This window comes from Gymnoscopelus braueri (assembly GCF_963280865.1).
Source record: "Gymnoscopelus braueri genome assembly, chromosome: 21".
In the NCBI taxonomy this organism is placed as follows: domain Eukaryota; kingdom Metazoa; phylum Chordata; class Actinopteri; order Myctophiformes; family Myctophidae; genus Gymnoscopelus; species Gymnoscopelus braueri.
The window spans coordinates 5,115,887-5,127,435 of NC_137623.1; positions in this window are offsets into that span (position 1 = coordinate 5,115,887).

Sequence of the window (11,549 nt, forward strand, 5' to 3'; positions counted from 1 at the left end):
CCCCTTTGGCAAATGTTTATTAAAGAAATGCCAACAATGCATTATGAACGTTGTTTTTCTTTCTTTTCAGGCTACAGGTTTATTGTTCTACCTGTTATATATCGTGATGGGATAATTACGGTTTGGTCATTATCATTTTTTTTTTAAATCCGGAAACACATCTGTCTGTCATTTTAAGATTTCTTAGGCTATTCAAAAATAGCAGATATACAAGCTCATAGCGCGGCACTCGGTGTCGCGCTATGAGCTTGTAGATCTGCTATTTTTGAAAAAATCGTGAACATTGGTGCAAATCTTTAAATACATAATATTTTTAAAGCGAACATTTGTAAAATATTTTGTTCCAGGGACACCTAGAAGCAAAGATTAAAAATAGCAGATATACAAAGCTCCTAGCATGGCTCTCGGTGCCGCGCTATGAGCTTGTGTATCTGCTATTTTCAGACCCTTCCTCGCCAGACCCTGCCTCACACAGGAGTCAGCCCAGCTCCGTATCCAGGCATCAGTCATATAAAAACTTGAATACTGTAACTCCCTCCTTACTGGCCTCCCGGCATGTGCACTTAAAGGGTTAGTTCAGATTTTGAGTATTTTCTGTAGAAAATACTTACCATTAATGTAGTGGTTGCAAAGGTATTAATTGATTGCCCGAGTCTCGTGGTCAGAGTTATGGTCCGGTTCTGATGAATATGAAGTAGTTCCGGTAGATTAGTAGATTTGGTGGGGGCCGCTCATTAACAATAAATTAATTAAAAAAACTAGCGTCATTTGTATTGTTGAACTATTTCTACCATATAGTGCAGGTTTCGTTCAACTTCGACCCCTCTGTCACATGCACTAATGTTTGTGTCCAGAATCACTACGCCGCGGCAGCCTACTCACGCACAAAATATATGACACAAAAAATAGTACCATGTGACAGAGGGGTCGAAATTGAACGAAACCTGCTCTATATGGTAGAAATAGGTCAACAATACAAATGATGCTAGTTTTTTTAATTAATGTATTTTTAATGAGCGGCCCCCACCAAATCTACTAATCTACCGGAACTACTTCATATTTATCAGAACCGCACCATAACTCTGACCACGGGACTCGGGCAATCAATTAATACCTTTGCAACCACTACATTAATGGTAAGTATTTCCTACAGAAAATACTCAAAAAATCTGAACTAACCCTTTAAGCCTCTCCAAATGATCCAGAATGCAGCACCACGCTTGGTCTTCAACCAGACAAAATGTTCACATGTCTCTCCCCTTCTCTGCTCCCTGCATTGGCTCCCAGTTACTGCCCACACAGAGTACAAAACACTGACGTTGGCCTACAAATCAACCAAAGGTATGGCAGTACCCCCATATATCCTCAAAGCCTGATCCAACCCTACAACCCCTCACGCTCACTCAGATCAGCTAACACCAGTAGTGGGAAAAAGTACTCCCAGTTAAGTAAAAGTATCATTACTGCAATGTAGAAATACTCTGCTACAAGTTTGAAGTCCGGAATTCAACATTTACTTGAGTAAAAGTACTAAAGTATTGGCATCAAAATGTACTTAAAGTACCAAAAGTAGAAGGTAGTCATTATGCAGGATGTCCCTGTTTCACAAGTTCCAAATGTATAGACATCTTTTGAAAATAGCAGATCTACAAGCTCACAATGTGTCGCATCGCGACGCATTGTGAGCTTGTAGATCGACTATTTTTCAAATGGCCGAAATGTATATAGGGCTGATGTGGTTAATGTATGTTTTGTAATCTAAATCTACAAAGTAACTAGTAACTAAACTAAACTAACTAAACTAAAGTTTTCAAATAATTGTAGTGGAGCAAAAGTACAATATTTGCCTCTGAGATGTAGTGGAGTAGAAGTAAAAGTATTGAATATTGGAAATACTCCAGTAAAGTAGAAATACCTCAATTGTACTTAAGTACAGTACTAGAGTAAATGTACTAACACAGGGAAGCTGTCAGAACCTTAACCCTAAAACATCCGGGGACAACGCTCCACACGTCCCAGACTCTTCTCCCTCCTGACTCCAAAACTGTGGAATGAATGAACTCCCCATTGCAGTTAGAGCTGACTCAGATTACTCTTCAGCCAGTAGCACTTGCCCGCTAGCCTTGACGACCTTGCAGGCTCATGCAAAGGTTAAAATGTAATTTAGATATAGGATGTTACGTAGACCCAGGGGTCTTCAACGTTTTCAGGCCAAGAACCCCCTAGCTGGGAGAAAGATGAAGCAGGGACCCCCACTGCATATTGTATAAAGTTGTGTTGGCAGATTAAACCGCTTTATAGATTTCATATAGCTTCAATCATAGACTATCAGTGTTGTGTGAATTATTGTGTTTTGTTGATTTCAGACATTTAACTTCTGAAACCCTCAATACTTGGGAAAAAGAGCAGATCAAGTAGAGAGCCAACGGTGATGTTTACTCTCTACACAAAACCTCTTTGCCGAAAATAGCAGATCTACCAGCACACCACGCCTCGCAGCGCGAGGCGTGGTGTGCTTGTAGATCTGCCATTTTCGGCTAATGTTCCCCTCAGAATAATAGGAATTCTAGGGTTGAAGTGGTTAAAAGAAAAATCCCACAATCTCGCATCTCACACAAATCTCACACAAAGATTTGGTGGCCCCCCTGTAGTAACTCTGAGGACCCCCTGTTGAAGACCCCGATGTAGACAGATGCCAGGTTCATTGTTGACCTGGCATCCTATAGCTTGTATAGTTTCAATGTACAGATTATTACATTTTTGATATTATGCTGTTTTAGACTGATGATAGGTTCTTGGTTCACCTATGATCCTAGATTACAATTTCTATGCATTTGATGTATTACCTGGTGTTTTCCTTTCTTACTGTAAATCGCTCTGGATTAAGAGAGTCTGCTAAAATGCTTAAAGGGATATTTCACTTTCAAAAAAACTTTTGGTAATTTTATCATCTACTCAGGCCTTTGTGAGCCCCCCAGACAGTTTATAAGTTGCTCGTTCAGTATTTAGATATTTGATATTCATTTTATCAGACACGCCCCCTTCCTATACAAACCCATTGTAACTTCAAACTCTATTTTAACCATGTTAGATTCATCAAAAACACCCGTCCTTGGTCCTGGTGACTCATACTGCCCTCCTAATACGTGAGGGGGCCGTGTTTTTCCGATCATTTTTTTTCATTTTTTTTTTATTGTATTAAATTTGTGTTCATTTTCCAAAAAATATATATGAAAAAAGTAATTGAAAAAACACGGCCCCCTCGCGTATTAGGGGGGCGCTATGAGTCACCAGAACCAAGGACGGGTGTTTTTTATGAATCTAACATGGTTAAAGTGGAGTTTGAAGTTACAATGGGTTTGTATAGGAAGGGGGCATGTCTGATAAAATGAATATCAAATATCTAAATACTGGATCGAGCAACTTAAAAACTGTCTGGGGGGCTCACAAAGGCCTGAGTAGACGATACAATAACCAAAAGTTTTTTTTGAAAGTGAAATATCCCTTTAAATTGTACATTGTGTGTATCCAACCACCGGATGGCAGCAGCATGTCATGTGCCAGCACACCTGCATTTATTTTCTTCTTGCATAAATACAGAGTCCGACAGTGCTGTCTGTATATATTATCATTGCTGTCGTCAGGCAGAAACCTTGTATCTCCATATTTCAACGTTTTCAGTCATGAGATTTTATTTTTGCTTTATTCCATGTTAATTCAAATGTTAGCATTTGCTATGCACACACATATACAGGCATTAAGGTCTGCCTAATCTAACCTATTATTTTACACTTTGGCTATTCAAAAATAGCAGATATACAAGCTCGTGGCGCGGCACCGACTGCCACGCTACGAGCTTGTATATCTGCTATTTTTGAAAAATCGTGAAAATGTGTGCAAATCTTTGAATATATTGTTTTAAAGCGAACATTTTTTAACTCAAATCTTTGCTTCTGCGGGGTCCCTGGAACAACATATTTTGAGATGGGGGGTCCGTGGTCAAATACATATAATTCTGGGGGTCCTTGACATGAAAAAGTTTGAGCGCCACTGATATAGAAACATACGTTTTTCAGAAAACAGTTAGGATTTAGAAGATATTTGTAGAATCGGCTTCAGGTCTTAATGGGTTCTAATTCAATTCAAACTCTATATCAGTTTCACTCCGAGCAGATCCTACAACCCAAACCAACCACACAGCAGGGCAGTGAGGGGTTAGGATGACCTGACTGAGGTAATGGAATCTCAGATTGGAGACACGTCATCATCCGTGGGATTTTACACAATGGGCCTAAAACAGGGATCTTCAACGTTTTATTTTCAGGCCCTAGCTGAGAGAGAGAGAGAGAGAGAGAGATGAAGGAGGGACCCCCCCCTACTATACATTGTCTAAAACTGCGTTGCAGATTAAACTTTTTCATAGATTTCATAGATAGATTCATAGATGTCACAGCACTGTCATTCATGTTTTTTGTTTGTTTGTTTGTTTACACTTTATCTTTATTATTATGTTGGATTTATGTATTTAGACCTTTCACTCTTGTACTATTTTTCCACCTCTACACCAAACCTCTTTGCCGAAAACAGCAGATCTACAAGCTCACAACGCCTCGCAGTGCGAGGCGTTGTGAGCTTGTAGATCTGCTGTTTTCGGTTAATGTTCTCCTCAGCATAGTAGGGTCCAAGTAATGTACAAAAAAAAACAAAAACATTCCCAGCACACAAATATTTTGGCCCCTCTGTAGTAACTCTGAGGACCCCCTAGGGGTCACGGACCCCCTGTCCAAGACCCCTGGCATAAAAGATGACACGTTTCAGCTCAGAGACACCCTCATCACCATCCAAACATTTGTCACATCATAGCTGGTGATGAAAAAGCCATTAACTCGATCACAGTTGATTCCGTTCTAGAGAGCTAATTTGGGAGCGTTGATGGAAGCTACTCTGTGATTAATACAGTGTGGATGATGGATTACGGACGATTGACAGCGGCTTTCGCTCAGATTGGCAGCATCATATTTTCTCTCAGGAAGGGGAACTGAGAACACAGTGAGCTGGATGAGGATAGAAAAAGATGCCATTGTATTATTTGGGAAGCCTTTTCTGCTGTGAGCTTGTAGATCTGCTATTTTCGGCTAATGTTAATAACCCTCAGAATAGGGATGCTAGGTTCAAGTGGTTAAAGAGATAGTTCACCCAAAATAAATCTCTTTTTTTTTCTTCTATGGATTAGTCACCCCATGGAGACTTGAATTTATGGATATTGTTTTGTTTTGGTCGCATTCCTAAGACAATAATTTGATGTCCAGCGGGGACCGGTAGGCAGCGGTTCCGGTGAGGAGACACAAAGGAGACTCTTTGTGTCTCCTACCGGAGCCGCTGCTGAATTATTGTCTTAGGAATGAGACAAAAACTAAAAAACATCCATGAATTCTAGTCTCAGTGACTAGAAAAAAAATATTTTTGTGTGTGAACTATCCCTTTAATGTAAACTAAATAAATACATCACGTATGACAGTATTTTCTGAGCCACCTCTCTAATCTTTATCTCTGTGTACCTAACATCCCCCAACACACACACGCACAAACACACACACACACACAGACACACACACACACACACACACACACACACACACACACACACACACACACGCACAAACACACAGACACACACACACACACACACACACACACACACACACACACACACACACACACACACTGCTGTTACAGCTTGTAATGTTCAAATACACCACAGGGTGGTGCTGAAACACCAGAGAGGAGACGTTGGAGGCGGTGTTGAAATTGAAAATCTCTAGTATCAATCTATCACTATATATATATATATATATATATATATATATATATATATATATATATATATATATATTCATATATATATATATATATATATATATATGAAAATCACAAATATGATAGCGTTTCTTCCCATAGCCACGGTTCATTAATATGTTCTTTAATAATGCTCTCTGACAGGTAAGACGTTTTATTTTCCCTGATTCCTGGAAGCTACAGGAACCTAATATTAAGCATCTCTCTCATCACATAATGTGATAGGTTGGACATCTGCCTTGTTTAAAAAAAAATCTAACTATAACTGGTTCATTGTTCAAATATTGTGCGCACCTGACTGACTGACTGACTGACTGACTGACTGACTGACTGAGTGTGTGAGACTGTCTGTCTGTCTGTCTGTCTGTCTCACAGTAAACACTTGTGTCTTGCGTGCCAAAGATACAGGAGTATAGTGTTAACTGAAATGTATTTCTAGACAGTAAAAACTCATTGTTTCGAGTTGTTATTTTTGTTTCGGCCTGGCGAGAGAGTATGTTTTGCACCCTGTCCGATCATCCATCTGTGTGTGTTTGTGTGTCATTCTGTCTGTGAACAGCTAATCTCCGGCACCGATGGCTTGATCGCAGCGAAACTAGCGCCACCAGGAGACCGATTTGTGCAAAACATTTTAAAAAAGAAATCCTCAAATCATGAACACAGCATGCAATTTCGGTGAAATTTTGCACGTACATTTCCACTAGGCCAAGGAAAAACCTCTGCCCTGTATTTTTCACATCTATATTTTATAGCACCACCAGGAGGCCGATTTATGTAAAAAATAAATGTATGTAATATTAAGCCTTCAGATTTTATCCAAATTTCACCCAAATCGGTACACATAATCTTTATAGTCATATGATGAAGATGGATCTGTTTGATTGTTCATGTTCCATCCTGATTGGCTAAGATTGACATCTAAAGTTTGCAGGAGTGGCCCAGTTGTACGAACTCTTGTTTTATTGTTTTATTGGATCTTGTTTATTCGATACACTTATTTGTTTTAGCTCTTGCTCATTTGATTTTCCTACTTTGTCTCATCTGTTTATGAAAGTAGGTAGCTGATATATTGCACTTTTACTTTAGCGCTATATACTCTTGGTTGCTTGTTTTAGAAGAGAATGCACTTAATGCTTCTGGTGATTAGTAGTTTCGTTCCCTACCTATGTTGAATGCACTTATTGTAAGTCGCTTTGGATAAAAGTGTCTGCTAAATGACTGTAATGTAATGTAATGTAATGTAATGGTTTGAACAAAATGCCGCAGATCATGAACGCAGCGTCCGATTGCGGTGAAACTTTGCAGGCACATTCGCGCTACGTTGAGGAACAAATGCCAGCCTTTTAACATTGCCCTATTATAGCGCCACCAGGAGGCGCTATATATTACTCCTACAAATGTTGTCCAAACATCATGCAAATCGGTACATATTACCTCTATAGTCAAGTGATCAAGACGGTTCCGTCCGATTTTTCGTATTCCATCCTGATTGGCAAATTCCAAACATGGCTGGCCCACAATAACCTACCTGACCTGACGGAGACCTGTGCTCCGAGGAGCACTTTTTCTAGTTTGTAATGTGTATTATCCTGACTTTTTTTGTTACAGCAATAACCAAATTTCCTCTGGGAATCAGCCAAGTTAATATTATCCTTAATCTAATGTCTAAATATGAAATGTCAATCTTAATCTCATAAGAGCCCTTTGATTTCAGAGAGGGGGCAATTTGAGTTAATTATGCAATGAATGAGATGAGGAGGCAAAGCCTCTCAAAACAGATCGATGATGATGATGGACTTTTAAAGGGCAGCGTCTCCATTCCAGGGCTCTATATAGCCGGTCTATAATGTGTCACATCGGGCTGTTAGCTGAAGCTCTGCTTAAAGGTCACGCTGATCCTGCCCCCGTACGGTGTCACACACTCACTGTCGGGGTGACCCCCGGGATCAGACAGATGTCCCTAAAAGATCCACATACTGGACCCCCCCCCCCCCCGCCCCCCCTATACAGCCAACATTGTCCATCAAAGTGACCTTGAGCAACACACACACACACACACACACACACACACACACACACACACACACACACACACACACACACACACCAGCAGTGGTGTAAAGTAACTAAGTACATTTACTTAAGTACTGTACTTAAGTACAATTTTGAGGTATTTGTACTTTACTTGAGTATTTCCAATTTCCTATACTTTTACTTCTACTCCACTACATCTCAGAGGCAAATATTGTACTTTTACTCCACTACATTTACTTGAAAACTTTAGTTACTAGTTACTTTCCAGATATAAACTATGATATAATAAAACATACATTAACCACTTTAGCCCTATTTTATACGTAGGCTATTTGAAAATAGCCGATCTACAAGCTCACAACGCGTCGCATCGCGACGCGTTGTGAGCTTGTAGATCTGCTATTTTCAAATATTTAGTACTTTTACATTTGGTACTTTAAGTACATTTTGATGCCAATACTTTTGTACTTTTACTCAAGTAATTTTTTTATTCTGGACTTTTACTTGTAACAGAGTATGTTTATATTGCAGTATTGGTACTTTTACTTAAGTAAAGAATTTGAGTACTTTTTCCACCACTGCGCACACACACACACACACACACACACACACACACACACACACACACACACACACACACACACACACACACACACACCAGTCCCACCTGCGTGTACGCGTTGTTGTGCTGGATAAGAGCATCACCAAAATGTCTACAATTTAAACGGACACAAATGCATTCAACTTAAATGTATCACAATCCGTGCCCAATTGCTCCGTCTCCCTGTTGTGTTTTCTTGTGTTCATTGTTTCTTAGTTAGTGTTTTACTTCACAGTTGTGTTCCTTTAATATTGAAGTAATGTATCCTTGTTCCTTAATTTTAGTTAGGTTTTTCTTTACGCTTGTGTTGTGTGCCTTTATTTTGTAGTAATGTTCTAGTGTCTCCGGGTTTTCCTCTGTTGTTGCTGTTACCTGTCTTTTCTCACCCAGCTTACTTTATACTGTTGAGCAGTGACAATGGCAGATCTTCAAGCACTCAAGTGAGCTTAGATCTGCTTTTTTTTTCCCCCCATTAAGCAACACCGTTATACAACAAAGTATTAATCAGGCTTGTGTCTCCTGTTGGGCCACGTTCTCCCAGACAGACACCTCTAATAACGCGAACCTTGAAAACACACACACACACACACAACCTTCCAGCCCATTACAGCGGCCCCATAAACACCACGCTATTATACACCTGACCGTTGACACTGAAGGCCACGTTCTAAGTCATTATGAAGCAGAATTATGTTAAAAGCGATTGGTCCCTGTCGTAATGGACCAACAGTGAAGACCCCCCCCCCCCCTCCAGACCTTATTTGGAAGGACATGGCAATGATAAAGATGCAGCTCAGCATCCATAATGCAGATCTGACTCAGTGTTGCCATGTCCGCTTATTATAAGCCACTTTGGGCTTGTTTTGTCTGTAAAGTCGATCGTAAATATTGGTAGTTGCGTTTTTTTTGGGGGGGCTTGTTTCTAGTGTAGTGTAGTTGCTTGTTTGGGATGGCTGTCTGAAGCTGTTTAAATCAGTCTAACTCAAACATTTTCATGTCAAGGACCCCCATCTGAAAAAAAAAAAAAAAAAAGATCCCACAATTTTGTGACCCGTTTTTCACCCAGTGCCAATGCCTAAGCTTGGCACTGGGAACTAGCTACTCTCCCTCTGCCAGCCTGGGGAGAGCCCCAAACTGAGCTCATGCCTCCTTCAACGCATAAGGAGTGAGCAGGCCGCTTCTTATCACCCGACAGGGTAGGACGTAGCGCGTGTAAGGAACACGTTCCAACCAGTTCCTTTACCCTCCATCAGGCGCCCCGGCTGACCAGGGGGAGGCAGTATAGTGACCAGGATTACTGCATGTTTTTGTGAGGGTACCTACCCTAGGGGACACGGGGAGAACATGCAAACTCCACACAGAAAGGCCCTTTCGCCAGATATTCCAAATAGTTCGCCTTTATTCCTAAGTCTTTTTTTTTTTTTTTAATAGCCGATCTACAAGCTCACAACGCGTCGCGTTGTGAGCTTGTAGATCTGCTATTTTCAAATAGCCGCGCGCGTGTGTGTGAGGCGAGCTCATGTGGCCTGCTAGTCTTTTGGGCTAGTTTTTTGTAGACCTGGTTGCTTATTTCTCTCACTAAATTTGGCAACACTGATGTGACTGCGTAAAGCCCCCACTCAGCACTTTGGCCCCAACATCTCCACCATGCACCACCCGGCTCATAGTTAAGTGAGTCCATTGTGACCCATGCTGGTGTTGTAGAGCCAGGCTGTTTGTGCTTTACAAGAGGAGATAGAATATTGATGAGAGCATCTGAAAGTGGGAACGACGGGTCTTGTTGGGACTATAAGAGATGAGGTTGTTTCTTTTATCCTCCATTGTCACTGTCTCCCTCTCTTTGTTTGGCCTCCCTCCCTCTCTCTCTCTCTCTCTCTCGCGCGCGCGCACACTCACTCGCACACACACACACACACACACACACAGACACAGACACAGACACACACACACACACACACACACACACAATTTCAACGTCTTGGCCAGTTCTGACTGGTTAATGAGGTCTCGAACCTAAATGTGAATTTCCTGGTTAAATAAAGGTTACATTCATACACACACACACACGCACACGCACACGCACACGCACACGCACACGCACACATACATACATTTATTTCATGGTGGTGTCCAAAAAACGTTTGCTGAGTGATGCACAGACGGCAATGCAAATATGGCGTTTTTAAGCATCTTCACTGTGGCCGGAGTTCTCAAAAATATTAGTTTTTGTGCACGAGCCCCCCCTCCCCCCCCAAACTAATATAAAAAGATGCGTTTAAAAAACATGACCACATGTTGGTGTGGACATGGCCTAAGGCTCAGGCACTGTAGTCAAGTTGCATGGGATCATCAGGCTTGATGTTTGTTTTTATGAAATGGTAGATAGTTTTGTATGGTGTCATTGATTGATTGAAGACTTTATTTACAGTTTACAAAAAAAGCACAGGAAAGTACAGTTAAAAACTCTCTGCCTGCCAACATTTATAAAGGTTTAAAAAATTTATAATAATAAATAAATAAATAAAAAATCTAAAATTATTCTTTATTTTTTTGTTTTTTTCGTTTTCCATTCTTCACAAAGAACCAGGAGATAACATTTCCCAAAAAGTTGCTGCTCCATTCACTTCAATATTAAAAAATAAACGGAGAAATAAATAAAAAAAATTCCTATGTTTTACCATGTAAACTGGCAGAGGCTGCTAACTGTCTTAGAAAACCCCTGGCAGTTTAAGAGTTAAATACAAAGGTCTGCTAAGAGGATTTGAAACCCAAGAAAGCCTATGGCGGCTTGTTTCCATTGGGGTCCTTTTGTACTCAATTCATCTAAACATGTAATAACAGACAAATATACACTACTATGCAAAACATAATAATAATAATAATATGTACAGTAAACAGTTGGAGGGGGGCTAGGCCTTGACTTGTACAGCGGCCAGTTTTTCGAATTGCAGCCTTACAGCCTTGTAAGTGCTCCTTTCAGAGCGGGTTTGAAGGAGAGTAGGGATTTACTCTCCTTTATGACTGTTGGTCGGGCGTTCCACATTTTTGTGGCGTAGCA